The 18,707-nt window shown below is 51.0% G+C and overlaps 2 long non-coding RNA genes across 4 annotated transcripts in view; one reads left to right on the top strand and one right to left on the bottom strand.

Annotated features, from left to right (window-relative positions):
• LOC112914670 (uncharacterized) overlaps positions 1–18,707 on the top strand; it is a 78,401-nt gene that overhangs the window by 43,987 nt on the left and 15,707 nt on the right. The window lies entirely within an intron of this gene.
• LOC140594187 (uncharacterized) lies at positions 10,609–12,111 on the bottom strand. The gene is made up of 2 exons (XR_011994786.1): positions 11,979–12,111; positions 10,609–10,852 (listed from the first exon to the last, which is right to left on the bottom strand). It is a non-coding gene; the product is annotated as an uncharacterized lncRNA (long non-coding RNA).

Raw genomic sequence — 18,707 nt, 5'->3', positions numbered from 1 at the left:
ACAAGAATTGTGATTTTTTTAAGCCCCTGCTGCACGGTCTCATCTCACTTACTCCTATGAGGCAGTTCTCTCCCCACTTTACAGACAAGGAACCAGGTTCAGGGAGGTTAAGCCACTTGCACAAGGTTCGACAACCAGTAACTGGTTGTTGCTTCAGTTGTATGAGGAGCCAAACCTCAGTTCGCTTATCAACAAAGACCTCCTGTCATGACGCCACAAAGCTATCAGCACGTAGAAGCTGAACATGGAACAATTTCTGTTTCTTGGATTTGGTCTTATTACCAGGGGAGGTGGATTTGGCTGCTTTAGGAAGTGATCTGAGAACGTGAGGGTACTGAGAACCCTAGGGGAGCTAGGGCAGGGATGAGGCAAGGGTCTTGGGCTCTAGGGTCAGCTGAGGATGGAAGACAGAAGAAGCCAGGTGTCCGGTGATGGGGGCGGGGCCCTGGGGGCAGGTACCCATGGGGAAGGCAGCTGGGAGGGAAGGACGCGGAGGGTGTTGGCGTCCCTGGGCCAGGGGCTGCCTGTGTTGGTCTCTACAAGGCCAGAGATGATGCAAGAGTCTGTACCAGTGGTGAGCGGAGAAGCAGCTATTCTTGGAAGAAGACTCCAAGCTTCAGAGATGCCCCGCTCTATAGAGACAGAGCAGCATGGGAAAGGGTGGAGACGGGGGGGGGGGGGGCGCGCAGGGAAGCCAGACACAAACCTAGAAAGGAAGCTAAGGCAAAACAGACCCGAGTCCTGAGCACACCGTTTGGCCCTGGACACCTGGTCCACATCCATCTCACTGCTGACCCATCTCCGTCAGCGCTTTCTGCTTCTGTGCCTTTATTATTTTATTTTGTAGCATCTCCAGTGGCTTCGGAGTAGGGTGGGTCCCCCGATCCCTGCCTCCTCCTCGCTTGCTTTTCCTGCCCTTCCAACCTGGCAGTGACTGGCACAGCTGACTTTCTCCTGGGTTGCCTGCACCTGTCTGGCCCCACGACTCCCCTTCCATGTCCCCTGGGCTCCAGGCGGCCCTGCCTCCAGGGGGAGGGAGCTGGTTTCCCAGGCAACTGGTGGGGATGGGGAGAGGGGAGGAGGCTGGTATTCCTGCTGGTGAGGGCTTAGAGAAAGCATATGCCATCCCGGCTGCCCTGTGAATTATTCAGCGGCCGTGAGAACTGACTCACTCCCAGTCTGCTGTCTTCTCCTGAAACCTGCCTGTCAGCTCCTCCTCAGCAAGCCCTCTCTGCCTCTGTCTTCGGGGCTTAAACCCCTGTCTGGAGCCTCTATCCTCAGGATATTCTTCTCTGGGTCTCTTTAAATCTCCCACTCATATTTATGATTACTGTTCTCTGGCTCTCCCCTTTGAGCCACCATTGGGCTGTTTCCTCTATACCAAGCAGTGTGCTCAGTGCACAGATGTGGAAACGGTACCTACTTGGGTAGGTGAAATAATGTGTCCAGGGTAATACAGTTGTGAAGCAACAGAGTCAAAATTAGACTTGAGTTTGACTCCAGAGCCTGTGTTCTAGGGTCTTAAAATGGTTCTTGGAGCAATGGGAGAAGATTCTCTATAGACTATGTCCTGGGGCCATATTGGGTGTTGAGTGGGGTAGGTAAGGCTGGTGCAGAGTTTGCCTCGTTGGCAGAGCTGCCCACTTATCCACCCAGGCACCTGGTCAGGGATGTAGCCCTTCTACTTCAGGCCTACTGCAGGTTTGGCTGGAGTGGAGGTTCCTTGGAGGTCTTGAAGGTCTTCTGGTCTGGCAGCCTCACCCTGCAGAGGCAGGCCCAGGGTGTCGAGCCCCGATGCCTTGCCTGGAGCCCACAGGCCTCTCTCCCCTGTACCCTGGCAGTTCTGAGAAGAGGGAACCCTGCTCTGGGTGGGGTCCCAGTACAGGCGTAAAGGCTCGAGGAGGGAACAGAAAGGCTTAGTGGGGCCCATGGGAGACCCGGGAAAAAGATTGAAGGGGCTGGGACCCAAGACGGCAGCCGGTATGGAGGCCCAAGAGTGGGTCTCTGGTCAGGGCTTGGGAAGCCCCCTGGGAAATTGGGGGCAGTGCTTCGGAATCCAGGTGTGGACCCACGTGGCCCCAGGGAGGGACAACTCAGTGGCCGGGGCTCTGAGTGCAGGCAGCCATGCTGTGCTCAGAGGCCAGGAAGAGGCTGTCCTCCCCTTGGCTCACTCAGGGACTCGAAGCACATGTTGCAATTTTGGATCCAGTTGGTGGGGCCTCCCGTCACCAGGGATACCTCCCTGAGAGGTTATGTGCTGGAGCCTCTGGCAGGACAAGCCTCCCTTGCTCCAACTCCCCGACAGGTGCGTGTCATCTCATCTCCCATTACGTTCCCAAGTGACTTGTGACCCGTCCAAAGTTGCCTGCGGTGATGCTTTTCTGCTTTAGACCAACTTCAGGGATCAGGTCAGGAGGGGTCGTCTTCACGGAGATGTTACAAATGAGCCACCACATGAGAATAAGGGTGGTGACCCAGTAAGACATTTCCAGGTGCCCCTGGCCCTTGCTCATGGGGCTCAGCTGCCACGCGGTTTAGATCCACGGCGGCCGGTGAGGGGAGGTGCAGAGGCTGGTGGGCTGGTGCTCTGAGCCGGCCGGGGTGGGGGGGGTGCTGCTCAGCTACGACACTTGCTCTCTCTACTGCGGGGGCCTTGGGGCCTCCCCTGGAATCTCCGTGCTGAGCCTGGGCGCGTGTTTGGAATGGTTGAGGTCAGTAGGAATGTGGTGTCCTCCACATTCCACCTCCCTTTGGTCTTGCTTAGCCGGTCTTCCAGCCCACCGCCCCCTGGGGACTCATCCTTGCATCTCTCCTCCTCCCTCTGGCTCCTCCGAAGTCCTCCCAGGGACGGTGTTCTCTTACGCTGGCTCTGGCCTCTTCCCTCCTGGGCTTGGGGGAGGTCTCCTGCTTTGGGTTCTGTGTGGGTGCAGGCCGGGGCGGTCTGTTCTTGGTTTAGGGGTGGTCTCTTGGCCTCTGATCTCTTCCAGTCTCGGGGACCTCCTTGACCTCGGAGAGCCCCCCCACCCGCTACCACCACAAAGCAGTCATCCCCGACAAATACCTCATCCTCTCCGCACCAGGATTTATCCCATGCCAGAGCAGCAGGCCGCTGCCCTCCCATTTCCTGTGTCTGGGAACACGTCCCCCCCCCCCCCCCCCATTGGCCTCTGTCCCAGGTGGGGGCATCCTGCTGCAGTTTAGAGAGCTGCCACCAGGCGGACTGTGGGGTCTGGGCTTCGAGTCACCTCCAGACTCTTGGTGATTGTGGATAATCATGAGCATTTACTGATTTCCCAAATCTACACATCGCAGAAACAAAACAAAGCGATGCGTTTGTGTGCATGTGTGAGTAATACGTGTGTGTGTGTGTGCAGTTGAATTTATTAAATAACAAAGCATAACAACCCACTCATCTCTAATGACCTATAAAAAGTGATCGCTAATTTAGAGCAAAATGTAGAAAGAGCCACACATTTGGGTAAATCAGGACTCCTCACTGCCCCTTAACTGGAAATAATTAAGCTTAATTTTGTTTTGACTCTCAACTTCCCTCCTCCTCGAGGCAATTTAATTTTGGCTTCTCTGCGGCTTGTCTGAGCCCCCGAGACCTCCGGTCAGCTAGACGAGGTCTTAAACCTCGAGACTTGGCTTTCTGTGGCTTTCACCGCGCTGGTGAAAGAGCCTTATCTGTGATTGCTTTCTGCAAATCCTGCCAGGCCTCTGGTCTCCTTTGTCTGTGCTCCCAGCCCCAACTCTCCCCTCTCGCCGTGAAAACCAGACGGGGGCGGGATCACGCGACACACGGGCTACATTTTCCTAGGGCTTGCTCTTTCTCTTTTTTTTTTTCAATTATGAAAAGCATTTCCTCGCCCTGACCCCCTTTTCCTGACCACACGTCTCCACCTTTGGAGATGCGTCTTGTCTAAAACCCCAGTCGGCTTCCAATTCTTGAGGTCACTCATTAACCTCATGGCGTTGTGGCTCAGGCAACTCTCTGTTACCGTGGTTTAGGGTCGGGGCAATTCCACGTTATCTTAGACTTAGGGTTTTGAAACATGATAAGTGTGGAGTGACGTTTAAAAATGAAAACGTCTGCCTTCCTTATAGGGAATCTCCGATCTGATAGAGGATGTGCTTATGGTGCAGGAGGTCGTAGGACCACTGAGAGTGTAGGCCATAGACCCCCACCCCTTTCTGCCTTCCCAGGGGAAGAAACCACGTGAGCCACTCCCACTGCTGTTTGTCCCAAAGCCTGGCAACCTTTAAGTCTCAGGGCAGGAGGAAGTGGGGAAGGAGCTAGAAGTAAGAGGGGAAAGAGGGAGACACAGATGATGATAGAACATGAAACCGAATGTGAGTGAGAGAAGGGCTCCACACGAGGTGACCCGGCGTCCCGAGGAATATGGTTGGAGAAACAGTGACAGGGGAGCCTGAGGCAAGGACCCTGTGCAGGTGGTTCATATGGGAGACGATCCCAGGGATTGGGGAGACTGAGGCATGGAGGAGGAGAAGCCACAGGCAGAGAAGGTTATCAAGGTTGCTTCTGGAGCCAACAGGAGCATGACCCCATCAAACCACCTGAGAATGTTCCAGAACCTCCACCTGGCCGAGCTGAGGCGTTTCTCTTCCTGCCTCCCAACCCTCCCGAGGACATGAGCTTTCCCTAGAACCAGGTGAGCTCCTGGCATGTTTGGGAAGGGCCTGGGCTGGGAGCAGTGCCCGGGAGGCCCCGGAGAGGTGAGACTTTTCAGGGCCGTGGGCCTGAGCTCGCAGAGAACTGGCCACTGCGGGCAGGGCTGCCGGCACAGGTGGGCTGGCAGGGGGTGACACCGCGGGCTCACGGGCTCTGCTTCAAAGGCTTCTGAGCAGGGGTGGGGGACACGGTCATTCTGCGTGTTGGGGACCCTCCCCTGGCAGCTGGTGAGGATACAACAGGAACCGGAGGGGCAGGAGCCCACAGCCCCAGAAGGCCATGTCCCTCCCCTCCCCTGCCCTGCTCTCATCCTCCCTTCAGGCCCAGGGTCCTCCGGGGCCTCCTTACTTCTGCGGCCGTGCCGTCGGGGGCTGGTTAGCTCTCCGGGGCCAGCAGCCGGTGGGCCCAGTTGTCACAAGTCGCCGCTCAGGCAGCCCGGCGCCCTTCCGCTTGGCCTCGGCATTAGCCTTCATGCCACCAACTGCCTGGGGGTTCGAGGGCAGGTCCCCGATGGCCACCGTGGATTTCCAGTCTTGAATTTCCGTCCACTTGCCAGAGAATCCCCCTTCAACAGCACCATCTGTGGAGCTGCCAGAGGCCAAATTAGACGGCGGATTCCAGGGCTGTGCTCGGTGACAGGCCCAGGGCAGCGGGACAGCGATGGGGAAGTGCAAGCACGTGGAGTCCTCTCACCTGCAGCCCCACTGGGTCTCCACGGTCCGCCACTGCCTCCGCCCTGGGCTCTGCGAATGCCCAAGCCTTGGTCTCTCTCTGCGCCCCGCCCTGGCCTGGATCCACCGGCCCGTCCCAGGGCATCTTCCCTGGGCACCCCCTCCCGCACCTCCCCTTGCTCCGATCGGCTGTGATTCCCCGGGCCCAGCCCCTGGATCTCTGGCTCCAGGGCACGGGCCCTGCCTTGTGCTCTGTCCCCACAGACGGAGGCCTCTATTGCACGCGACCAGAGCCCGGGCACGAGGATGCTGCGTGCTCACCACACCCTCCCGTGTTCTTTCCCTGGGAGGCTGCCTGTTGGGCTCTAAGCACCAGCAGAAGCCAGCGTGGGGCACACTGGACGGAGCCCCCTGGGCAGAGGCAGCAGCTGTCCTTGAGGCTGTGAGGGGCGACAGCTGCACCCCAGGTCCCGGCAGAGGCCATGGCGACAGGACGTGTAGACAGAATGATTGTTTCCCGGCCTGCGAGGCGCCCGTAGGGGCATCACACACCTGCAGGTTTGCAGGGCCCTCCTGGCGCCAGGGCCGTGGCTCCACTGTACTAATTTAGGCCTTGATCCTGTGACTTGCTTGGGCCATGAGACATCAGTAGACATGACCCCAAGTAGGAGCTTGACTTGTAACTTGCGTGGCTGGGCTTGTGGTCCTGTGCTCTGCCAGGGCTGAGAGAAGGACGCGCTCCAGAAGCGCCCCGGGGAGAATGTGACACGGGCACACAAGACCTCGTGACGCGGAGCTGAGCTTAGCTAAGCCCAGATGGGATGAGCACAGCCCCAGCTGACTCACAGACGTGTTGTTCCGGGCCATTACACAGCGGTATTGCGGCACTGACTGACACACTGGTGGGGCCGGGGCTAGGATGAGCCTGGAGAGGTGGGCAGGGCCCGTGTGTCTGCCCAGATGCCACACAGCGTGCATCAAGGCACGGCGGGCGGTTGGGATGGGAAGACTGCCACATTGTGCTTTATCGCTGCAGGGCCTAGATGCGGGCTACTGATCCCATTGTAGAGAGGGGGAAAAACAAGGCTTGAGAATTGGGATCCCTGGGGGGCTCAGCGGTTTGGCGCCTGCCTTCTGCCTAGGGAGTGATCCTGGAGACCCGGGATCGAGTCCCGTATCGGGCTCCCTGCATGGAGCCTGCTTCTCTCTCCCTCTGCCTGTGTCTCTGCCTCTCCCTCTCTCTGTGTCTCTCATGAATAAATAAATTTAAAAAATCTTAAAAAAAAAAAAAGAATTGAAGCAGAGGGGCCAACATCACAGACACAGTCTGTCTGACCCTCTGTGACTGAATTCTTCTCTTTTGGGTCAAGTCCACGTACCACAGGTTCACAGCCTCTGGTCCTGCCTCCAAGCTCTCCGGTGTTGACTACCTCCTCCTTCCTGTCCCTCCCTCCCCCTGACCCTCCCCGCCATGCTCCAGGTGGCCACTGGCCCTTTTGCTCTTCCCTTGCAGCCACCGTCCCCGTCCCCTCTGGCCTGGCCCAGACCCCTGGGCCGCTGTCCTCTCCTGCCCGACCCCCCAGCTCTCTGATCCTGGGCCCCATGAAATCACCAGCCGGCACAGTCCCTAGTCCCCGAGCAGATGCCACACCCGTGCTCTGCCCTCTGACTCCTGGCCACCGAGTGGCACTGAGGGTAATCACAGAGCTTGCTTCCACAGGTCAGGGCAAAGAGCATGGGCGACTAGAGTTCAAATCCCAGCCCTGCTGCTTAATAGCTGTGTTACCTTGGACACCAGGTTACTCGGTTTCTCCGAGGCTTGGTCACTTGACTTCTACACACAGGATGATGAGGCCCCCATGGCCGGGCTCTTCCGAGAACGCAGTAACGGACAGGGAGCCTCCCACGAACGCGCGGCACCGTGGTGGTTGTGGGCAAGAAGGATGCCTCCTTCACCTTCCACCCTCTTCCCCGTCACTCTCCTTCTGTCACTGTCACCTTCCGCCGACAACTTCAATGTGTACTGTGCACGTCAAGGTCATCAGATGTGCGCTCCCTGGGTGTTCTCACCCCCACCCCGTGTCAGAGAGGAGGGTCGTCTCAGGTCAGGCCTGGCTGCGAGCCTCGCGATAGGCCTGTTCATGCTTCCCGGTTCCTCGCCACCTGGCTGCCCCCATCTGTGGTCCCTGGCTTCCGCCTCCACTGAAGCCACTTCTGCCGAAGCCGCAGCGACCCACTGACCAGACCCAACGCCGCAGCTCAGTCCTCAGTCTTCCCCATCCCTTGGCAGCATCTTTGCTTTCTGCAAATTTTCTCTTCCTGCCTTGAGACATCTACTTTTTCTCCATTCTCCCCTCCCCTTTCATCAGTCCCCTTTCCCTGGTTCCTGAAATCCCTCTCAGGGATCAGTCCTTGGCCCCCTTTTATCCCTTCTTTGGAAGTAGCAGGTAACTACACAGCATTACCGACTGTGTCGTCTCTACATTGTCCTCCAAATCTGCATCTTCAGGCCTGACACCTGCTCCCGTGTCCCCGGCTTGCCAGCCAACTGCCCACCGCTCACCATCCTGCCTTCTCCGGAGCTATCCTGCTGCTGGTGCCCTGTGGAGGGTCAGTGGTGCTTCCATTGTTTCCTCGGGACAGAGAGCTCGTCCTCACCGCCAGCCTGTAATCAGCTACTAGGTCCTGTCGAGACGACCTTCCTAAGAGAGCTGAGGCCCTACCCACCGCTTCCTCCAGCATCTCCCCGGAACCTTCTCTAATACTCTAGAGAGGCGGGGCCCCTGTCAAATGATTTTATGCTTCTCCCTTCTCCCGGGCAACACTTAATCACACTTGCAGTGAAATAAATCATCATATATTTAGTTGTTTAGTGTCTATATTCCAGCTAGACAGTGAGGGCAGGGACTGTTTCTGTCTTGGTTGTCTCCATATCCCCAGTACCTGGCATGGGGACCGGTATACGTTAGGGGTTCAATGAATACATGCAAAGGCCATGCACGGCAATGAGGAGGGATTCGAGATCGGGGAGGGGTGGGACCAGTGCCCCAGTGTTTGGCACCTACCTGGAAAAGCAGTAGAGTCGGGTGCAGACTCCCGAAACTCTTGTCCAGACTCCCCCCACAGGTCTCTGAAAACAGCGGCGGAGCCTTTTGTTCTATGACAGGAGGCGAAGCAGCTACAAGCTCCTTAATCACCTCTCCACAAACACAGGGAAGCCTCATTAATCCCAGTGAGCGGATGATCTATTGTTCCCAGCTCAGGTCTCTGGTGGATCGGCCTTCCTCTGCAGAGGCAGACACCCGTTGGCAGGAGTTGTCCTCCCCCTTCTCTCCTGCAACTGACCTGCCCTGGTGGGGCTCTTGGCCCAGGTGACCCAGCCCAAGGCTGGGACTGATCCTCCACTATAAGCCATCACTTATCTACTGGATGGGCAAAGTTGAAAGGTTGGATTGTATCCGGTGCTGCAGGGTAAGCGACCCTCAATGCACTCTTGGCAGAGGCAGGTGTGCGTGTGCATGTGTGTGCATGTGTGTGTGTGTGTGTGTGTGTGTGTGTAATCTGCTAGCACGGGTGATTAAGCTCATTAACTCTGGAGCCAGACTGATTTAAAATCCCAACTTTGGCACTTGGCGGCTGTGTGAGCTTGGACAAGTCTGTTACCTCAGTGCCTGATTTCCCATCTGTAAGGTGGGGATGAAAGGAGAGTAGCCCCTCTGCGTAGGGTTATTACGACAGCAGGTAAGTCAGTGTACGTAGAGGCCCGGTTTAGGTCATCCTCTATCTGAATGGAAGCACTTCAGCAGCCCTACTCCATCCGTCCCCCAAGCCCTGGGGTGAGGGTAGCTATGGAAATGGGGGGTGGAGGAGCAGAGCTCTCATTGGCTCCTCCTGGGCCTGTGTTTTGGGTCCAGCTTGGAAGTGAGACCTTGATCTCCCCACCGGGTGGCCTCATCTTCTGCCTTCATGGCTAGAACTAGACTCCAGGAACTCTGGGTTCTCATCCTCCTTTTGCTTCTGATTTGTGTGAACTGGGGCGATTTGCTTTTCCACTAGGCTTCAGTTTCTGTGTCTGCATGATGAAGGAGTTGTTCCAGAAGAGACACGGATTTTATCTCATCTGGCACTTCAGGGCAATTGGTGGTAACCAGAGACCTGGGTTGAGAAGGATTCTGACGGGGTGTTTGGGCTCTGCTGGAAAAAACGTCTGGGATGGATTAGTGATGTCAGCAGTGGTCATAGGATGGGGGGCGGTGCTCTGTGCGTCTTGTATTTACCGCCCCTACGGTGGATGCTTGATTTCTAAGGGGTCTACTTTCTTAATCTAAAGCTGTTGATTCAGGGCTGTGAATGTTCAAGATGACTCATTAGTAACGTAGACATAATCTAGGCTTTAGTTCAAAAAGCCCCAGTCTCTATGCTTCAAAATTATTCAGGTTTGAGGGGGGTAAGGAGTCTTCGAAAGCTCTGTCCCCATTGACCCCTGAAGATAGCTGGTAGTCACCATGAAGGGAAGAGAGACTGGCTCTAGGGAGTGGAAACCCTACAGGGTTGGGAAGCACGTGGGTGGGCAATGGCTCACCTGGGAGGGGCCAGGGCAGTGAGCATCACGGGATTCCACGGAACAGGCAGTGCTGGGAGGGTTTCCTGGGGCAGGTTGGGGAGTAGGCACTGAGACCAAGGGATCCAAGCTTACAGGTGTGCCTGGGGCTGGCTGTGCCCAGAGAGGGGCTGGGAACTCCTTCCTGAGGATTTCAGCTCAAAGGCCCGGCGAACGGAACTCTCTCCTGGACATAGGAATTGGACTGGCAGCCAAGGCCGAAAGGAACTGATTGGGGTTGGGCTGCAGCCTTGAGACTGGAAGCTCTGAGAATAGAGGGCGATTTTCTGGAGCCTCCTTGGAAGCCTTGAGGTCATCACCGGTTGCAAGGTTTAGGAGAGTGAGGGCAGAAAAATGTGAGTAAGGGGCTCCATTCCTGATGGTTGGCGGTGTTTTTGGAGAACCTTCTGTCACGAGCCTGCAGGCAATTTTAGAATCCATAAAGTTCATAAGCACAGAGCTCATCAACAATTAGGCTCATGTAACCATCACTGTCGCTATGAATTCACTGAAAGTTAGGAGAACGAATTCCATTGTTCTTTAAATTTATTGTCTGCTAACTCAATCAAGGTTCTTTTAGTAACTTAATTGTTTCTGAATTCAGGAACTCCTCACTCAACAGAAGTGTCAGAAAATGAAGTTGATAGGTTTAAAAAACTTTATTCTATACCCAGCAAGTGCCTTTTCATATCTTCAGACAATGAGGCATTTTCTGTGCTTAGGCCCTGAGACACTGGGACACGGTCCTCGGAGCTACACAGTTGTCACAGCCGCTGTCTACACCAGCCAGCCAGACCTGGGGTCGAGGTTTTTGCTCTGCCCTTCACCGCCATGTCCTGGTTGTGTGACCTTGGGCAACGTAAATTGCTGGCACCTCGGTTTCTTCACCTGTAAAATGAGTAATAATACCTACCTTGTGGGGTTGTGCGATTTAGTAAGGTTAATGGTACGTAAAGTACGCAGCGGAAGAGGGCCTGACACATGGCAGGTGTGCTAGGGGGTAGCTAGGGTCATTTTATTTTTGGAGAAAATGCAAATTCACAGTACCATGTAGTTGCAGTAAAGCGCAACGTGGGCAGCTAAGGCGGGAACACCTGGATATAATAACATAAAAACAGGAACCCATAGCTACCGTATGACAGCGAGAGCATGACACTTAGTACAGAAGTCACTACTTTTGCTTTCTGTACTTCCAGTTCCCTGCACTGCCCGTTTACATTTGGAAGCAGATAATCCTCTATTGGACATATCATCAAGACGGTCATTAGTGGCCTAACGCTGCGTCACGCCTGTCATTCCCCTCGGGTCAGCTCATCCCATAGGCGTTTTAGCATCTCACGTCATTACAAGAAAAAGGGCGAGAGTAGCACAGTAAGATATTTTGAGAGCTGTCACATTCCTGTTATTGTTATTATATTATTCTCACGGTTTCACCTTCATGTACTGCTGTTCACCTCTTACTGTGCCTCATTTATAAATTCAGCTTTATCAAAGGTATGTATGAACAGGTAAAGACAATATAGAGGGACATATTGGTACCACCTGCAGTGTCCGGCATCCGTGGCGGTTGGCGGGGGGGGGGGGGGGGGGGGGGGGCGGGGTCTTGGGACGTATCCCTGTGGGGATGAGGAGGGATTGCTGTACCTGAATAAGTTACAGGGACACCTACGGATGCAGTAATGTCACTGCAGCAACACACGGGCATAGTTACGTACACACATAATAGCTCTTGGCCGCACTAAACTAGATAAATAACAGATAACCAGAGCCGCAGCATCAAGATAGAGTATCCCACAATACGGTAATGTATATGTTATCGTAATATAGAGACACATTAAGTTAGATGCAGTAAAAATAAATACTGTTAAGTCTCAACTAGTGAGAAATATTCCCTGTAACGCATAGATAGCTGGAGGATTACGTGGATCTTAGGATACGGTTGTAACATCTTGTGGGAATTGTAATGTATAAGGTACAAGGGCGGGTAGAGGGAGGGGGGTGCACGGTTACAGACCTGTAGGAACACTGAGACAGATGGGTGCTGCGGCACTCAGCGTTTTCTCTGCGGTTGGGAGTTCTTACCTTTCTGAGTCATGTCTTTTTCTAAAAATCTTAAAAAAAAAAAAAAGGTTATGGCTACTCTTCTTAGAAAACAAAACAAAACAAAAACCCTCCTTGAATGCATTTACAAATGGCAAAATTTTGTACCCATAGGGCCCTAGCTCTCGCCTGGGTATTTAATGGTTAGGCATCCTGGATTCAAACTCTTGAGAATCAGAGGAAGGAGATAATCTGTCAAGAGGTCAGGCCTCAGTCCGCAGGCAGGCATCGTCCAGGCTGGAACCTCAGTCTTCTTCTTGCCTACTGGACTCCGATCTGATTTGGCATTTAGGGGACCCAGACTTTCATCCCGCTGGAGCAAACAGAACCTGATCTCCCTTTCTCTGATCACGGTTTTGATGCCCGGCTACTCTTGTTCACTGATCTTACATCTGCTGAGGAGATCAGCTTTGTCTGAGCAAGAGTTTCCTTTGGCCAACATCCCATAAATCCCAAAAGGTCAGTCCCCAGTAGTGCATGCACAGGCTCGTTGGGCCTTTGGGTGTTGACAGCTCCCGCAGCCTGGCTGGTGCTTGAGATGGCAGTGGAAGAAGAGTAACCACTTAGGGGCAGATGTTGTCCCCTGGAGCCGGACTGACAGGCTTCTTCCTAGTCATATTTCCCTGGACCAGTCTGGAGACCCAAGTCCAGGCTTGCTGTATTAGCTAGCTCTTGCTGGGTAACAAAACATCTCAAAGATTTGTTTAACATGGCACACACTTATTATGGCTCATGAGTGCGTGGGTCAAGTGGATGGTTCCTTTGATCTGGCCAGGTTTTAGCTGGACACGTTCATGCATGTGTGGCCAACTAGCTGGTCTAGGGTAGCCTTGACTGGAGGAACTGGATCAATGGGAGCTCTTTCCATGGATCTTCCATATCCATCCAGCAGGATTGTTCAAACGGCAGCATTAGGATTCAGAGAGGGGCAGTGGGGTTGAGGGGTGAAAGGGGAGAGAGAAAGAGAGAGAGAGAGAGAAGGCTCTTGAGGCCTAGGCTTAAAACTGGTGCACCATTACTTCTATTGCATTCTATTAGTCAAAGCAAGTCAAAAGGCCGGCCCAGATTCAAGGAGTAAGGACACAGACATCACTTCTTGATGGTGAGGGCTACAGAGCTACATCGCAAGGGTATTGATTTAGAGAGGAGTAGAGGATGGGGGACATTTTCATAATCACTCAACCATACTTGCTTTTCAGGGGTCATTGCTAGAGCCTCTGCCAAGTCTTCCTTTGGATCCCTGAGCAGAGCCAAAGCTGTGTTTTTTGTTTGTTTGTTTGTTTGTTTGGGGGTGGAGGGAGATTTCCAACCCTACATGCCTGATTCCTGGCTCCACGTGGGCAGCAGTGCACGTTGTCTGGGCCTTAACCCTCATGAGCTCTTCCTCTCTTTGGCTAAGTGGCCCAGGCTTACCCTACTTTGACCTTAAGTGGTATCTCCACGGGCTTCTAGTGACTTGTGCCTTGCAGGCTTTCCCCTAGACAATAAATTGGGCCGTATTTCCCTCCTGGGAATTTGAAGTCAGGATGCAGAGATCTTGGGACGGTCAGCAGTGTGTGGAATTGGAGAGGTCGTGGTGTGGGACCAGGGCTGGAAGAGAAAGCAGAAAGACCCAGAGAGAAGCAGGGAAGAGACAGGCCTCATGGGACCAGAAAGGAGGTGGAGGGAGGAGAGACCTGGTCCCAGTTTCCATAAAATTTTGGTGAACCATATTCTCTACCCTTGAGTCCAGAAGAATCTGTTTCCTTACAATACAGACCTCATTTTTGCTTGAGAAGGTCTGATGAGGATCCTATTCTCTGTGACCTGACACTTGCTTACAGGACTCCCTTTGGAAGGGAAGGCAGGCCAGATATCTCAGCTTCCGTGGCAGAGTGTCAATCAAACTGGAGAGCACCCAGCTGGGACCCCTCAGCTCATGGGTATCCCTCCGTACGTGCCAGCACTTCTGCCCTCCTGGGTCTCATTGAGGGCTTAGCCTTGAGACAACCAGCTCTTTAGATCGAACTTCTGCCCTAAATCAGAGAGACAATTAATATCTGACAGAGAGGATAAGAGGGTCCCTGACATTCATTTCTGAGCATGCTAGAAGCTCTACCTTAGGAAGAGGACCACATAACTCACCACTAAGATGATTTCTCCAGACTAGGTTTGAGTGCTGATCCAGAAACAGATGCCCGAGAAGAATTACTACACCTTCTTTTAAACTCTGATCGAAAGCACTGTCCGTTAAGTATCTTCTATCAAAAGTCTTATGCAATTAATTCCTTTAAAAATTCATTGATAGTTGGGGCACCTGGGTTGGCTCAGAGATTAATTTATTTAAAACAAGAGCCAAGTTCATCTTTACTAAGAGTTGATACCTGGATTGACACTGGTATCTGGGTCTTAAGTCTGGCAGTCAGGGGTGTGGAGGGGCCAAGGTAGACAGAGGGAGGAGCAGAGTTCCACAAGGTAATGGGGTTCATGGTGGTACCTGGCCTCTTTGCCATGTCTGGCTATGTATTTCCAGTTTATATGGGGCTGGTCAAGGGATCTATGGATTTTGCCATCTGGTTTGATCTTCAGCAAACTTCTAAAAAAAGATTTTATTTATCTATTCACAGAGAGAGAGAGAGAGAGGGGCAGAGACACAGGCAGAGGGAGAAGCAGGCTCCATTCAGGGAGCTCGATGGGGACTCAACCCCAGGACCCCGGGGTCACGCCCTGAGCCAAAGCCAGATGCTCAACTGCTGAGCCACCCAGGCGTCCCTTCAGTAAGGTTTTAATTGGAGTATAATGTGTACACAGTAAAGTGTACAAATCACAAAGATACAGGTTAGTGGCTCTTTGGGAATTGAGCACATCAGTATAACCCGCACCCGGATTAGGAAACATAAAATCACCAGCATTCCAGAGGTCATTTTCATGCCTCCCTTTAGTCTTGACCCACTCCCTGGCAACCCCTATCTGGATTTTGAACACTGCATAATTAGTTTTGCATGTGCTTGAACTTGGTGCAAACAAAATAATATATTCGAATTATTCCGTTCAGTGTTAACATTTGCGAGGCCTCATTGTGTCACGTTGTTTTTATTTATTTTTATTTATTTAGTCACATTGTTTTGATCGCGCTTTCGTTCTCACTGCTGTATAACATTCCATTGCACGCGTACATCTATTCTCCCATTAATGGACATTTCTGGTGCTCCCAGGTTGGGAGATAATAGGCAGTGCTGCCAAGACCATTTTGTGTATGTCCTTTTACGAGAAGGGCCAATTTAAACTAAAGTAACCCTCACAGAGTGGGCAGTGAAAATTTCCTGCAAAGATACCATGGGTTGAAAATAACCCTAATGAATGCAAGCTCCAGCAGAGAGTGAGAAGACGGCAGAGCTGGTACTTCTACTCCACATGGAAGGTTTTGGGTCACTAATGATGCTTCAATCAGATCCGATGAGAAATTAGAAAAAGGAGGAGAGCTTAAGAAGGCTTTGCTGTGTGGATTTACCCACATGACCGTCCATGGTAAAGCTTGACACGTTCGCTGGTGAGACTGTGAAGTGCCTGCGGGGAGCAGGTGCGCATTTCCTTGGTGTCACGCACCAGATATTTCTGATTCTCTTCTCGGGCACATGATAGGACTGACTTCGTGGCCTCGTTGGAGTTAAGTGCTGCCATATGAGTGGTTTTGGCCATTGAAATATGAGCCAAAGTGACCACCAAACAGAAGCCATAGGAGCCAGCGTGAGGGTCATCACATCCTCTTTTCCTTTTGCCACAAGGGCTGAGAATGTTCTGGAAAGAAGCTACTCATTTAGTCTGGATCCCAGAGTGAGGGCACTGTGGCTCAGAGCCGCCGGCTAGCCTGCGACGTGTCCGTGGCGCGCAATAAATCAGCATTGCTTTAAGCTACAGATATTGGGAATGTTCATTATCATCGCATCACCTAACCTCTCCTGAAAAATGAAGACTCAGGACACAAAGACAAACCTGTCATTTTTTTTTTTTTCGGTGATGTCTAAAGTTATGTGATGCTCCCTCTGGTTCTTTACATAATGTTCTGATTCTTTGCAGCAAATATTTAGATGTCACTTTTGAGATTTTCTTTTTTTTTTAATATTTTATTTATTTATTCATGATACACACACACACACACACACACACACACACACAGAGGCAGAGACACAGGAGGAGGGAGAAGCAGGCTCCATACAGGGAGCCTGATACGGGACTCGATTTCGGGACTCCAGGATCGTGCCCTGGGCTAAAGGCAGGTGCTAAACCACTGAGCCACCCAGGGATCCCCCACTTTTGAGATTTTCTTATTTATTGATTTATTGATTTTTTAGATTTTCTCATTTAATCGTGAAAGTTTCAAAGCCCTGCACCGTCAAGGAAATGCTGGTTCTTCCTTCCTAGGGCAAAATGGATGAAATAACCCACAGAAGCCAATCCATGGACAAACTCAAATGCATTCCTTTGTCAGCAAATGTGGTCGGAGATACAAAGAGAATGCTGCTGAAGATGTGATGTGACGAATATTAGAAGAATTTATGCAGTGGGGGAGATCTGCTCTGGATGAAAGTACAGATGTTCCTAACATGTCTCGGGGTGGGGTGTGGTATGTGCTAGATTCAGGATTCGGGAATGAAATACACTCAGAATTACTTTTTAAAAATTTTTTTAAAATGAGCTGTACCGAGAAGATATTGTTTCAATAACCAATGACTTATTTAACAAAAGTATTGTTTTATGGGAAAACAGTAGAAATACAACCACTGATAGAGTGGATGCTTTAACTATAAAACATGAAAGATTCCAGATTAAAGTTAAAGAGATTGCTCCACACGTGCGATTCACTCAGAGACTGGCTGCTGAAGAAAAGAAGTTGAGGCCAGAGGTGCACAAGATGATGGAGGATGTCATTGATGTGGTTCATATTACAAAAAGACCCTTAATAAATAGTATCCTTATGGTATTTTGCAACAAGGGCGTAGAAATTTGATTATTCTGTGATGAGATACGGAGGTTTGATGGTTGTCTTGTAGCAGAATGCTTTAATGAGATGGGGAGCTTGAAGATGAGCTATGCATTTTTCTTTTATAGAAAAAGAAGCGTTTCGAACTTGCTATTTTTATAATGACAACTGGCTGTCAATACTGAGATACAACCAAAAATTTTAAAATAAACTTTAAATTTTGAAATAATTTTAGATTTACAGAAGAGTTTCAAAGATAGTACAGAGCGTTCCTGCGTACTATTTCCCCCGGCTTCCTATACTATAATGTCTTATATAACCAAGGTACATTTGTCAAAACTAAAAAATTAACACTGGTGCCTTACGATGAACAAAACCGCAGACTCTGTTTGGATTTCACCAGTTTCTCCACTGATGTCTTTTTTTTGTTCTAGACTCCAATCCAGGGATATTACATTGCATTCGGGTAACACATAGATTTTTTAAGACTTATTCCTTTGGGGGGTAAAGGGGGGCAGAGGGAGAGAAAAGAACCTCAAGCAAACACCCTGATGAGCACAGAGCCCCTGACATGAGACTCAAGCCCTCCAAGGTCATGACCTGAGCGGAATCCAAAAGCTGGATGCTCAACTGACAGACACCCAGGTGTCCCGGGGAACAGATATATTGAAAGCAACACACACACACACACACACACACACACACACACACACACATTTTGTCTTCAAAGGGCCGTCTCTCCTCGATATCTCTGTATCATGTGTCTTCTACTTCTTATAAAAACACCTGTCGTTGGATTTAAGGTCCATCCGGCAATCCAGGATGATCTCACTTTAAGATCAGTAACTTAATTACATCTGCAAAGACCTTTCTGTGTGATATGTAAACAAAAATTGAAAGATAAACTGCTTTCTGAAAGGAACTAGTGCTATGGAGAGCATTGGAAAAACACAGGCAAGGGTTTCCATTGTTCTCTGACTTGGGGGCTAGAAAATGATGTCCGTACCTCACGTATGGCAACTCTGAAAACTTATAAGCAGAATTTTCTAACGTGTTTTTTTTTAAATCTTTTAAACAAAGTGTTTCAGAACCTATTTGCTAAAAATATAAAAATGTAACACCTTTTGATTAGTTTGCAGGAACCGCTGATTGACATCAGGTAAGATGGAAATTTGCTTGCTGAATTTCAACAAAAAACTTTGCATAATTGGTGGATGAGAATGAAAAATAACGATAAGGGTTTAGTAAGCACAGCCAGGATTGCTGTTTTCCCACTTGGATCAATGCATCTTTGCATGGTATCTGGGTTTTCTTTCCCCAGCCATAACAGCAATTAAAATCAAGTATCACAATGATCTGAATTAAGAACCAGACCTCTGAGCTGCTGTTTCATAAAGCTTTGCCTTTTGGAAATGAAACATTTTCAATCACATGGCTGTCATTAAAAATTTTAGTGAGAGCAAAAATGCTTTGACCTATTAATAAATACAATATAGTTAAATAATTAAAAAATACTTCGTTTTATCTTATTTTTAATCTAAATAATTTTAATTATGTTTTACACTGCATGCAAAATACTAGTGCAGCACTGAGTGCAGGCATGTGCTCACTTAAAAAAACAACTGGTAGCGGGGGTAGCTGGATAGAGCAGTTTAGGAGAGTGATGTCTGCGGACCCAGTAGC

The sequence above is a fragment of the Vulpes vulpes genome, chromosome 10, assembly GCF_048418805.1.
Source record: "Vulpes vulpes isolate BD-2025 chromosome 10, VulVul3, whole genome shotgun sequence".
Lineage (NCBI taxonomy): Eukaryota > Metazoa > Chordata > Mammalia > Carnivora > Canidae > Vulpes > Vulpes vulpes.
Note: the sequence above shows the minus strand (reverse complement) of the source record. Positions and strands in the feature narration are given on the sequence as shown.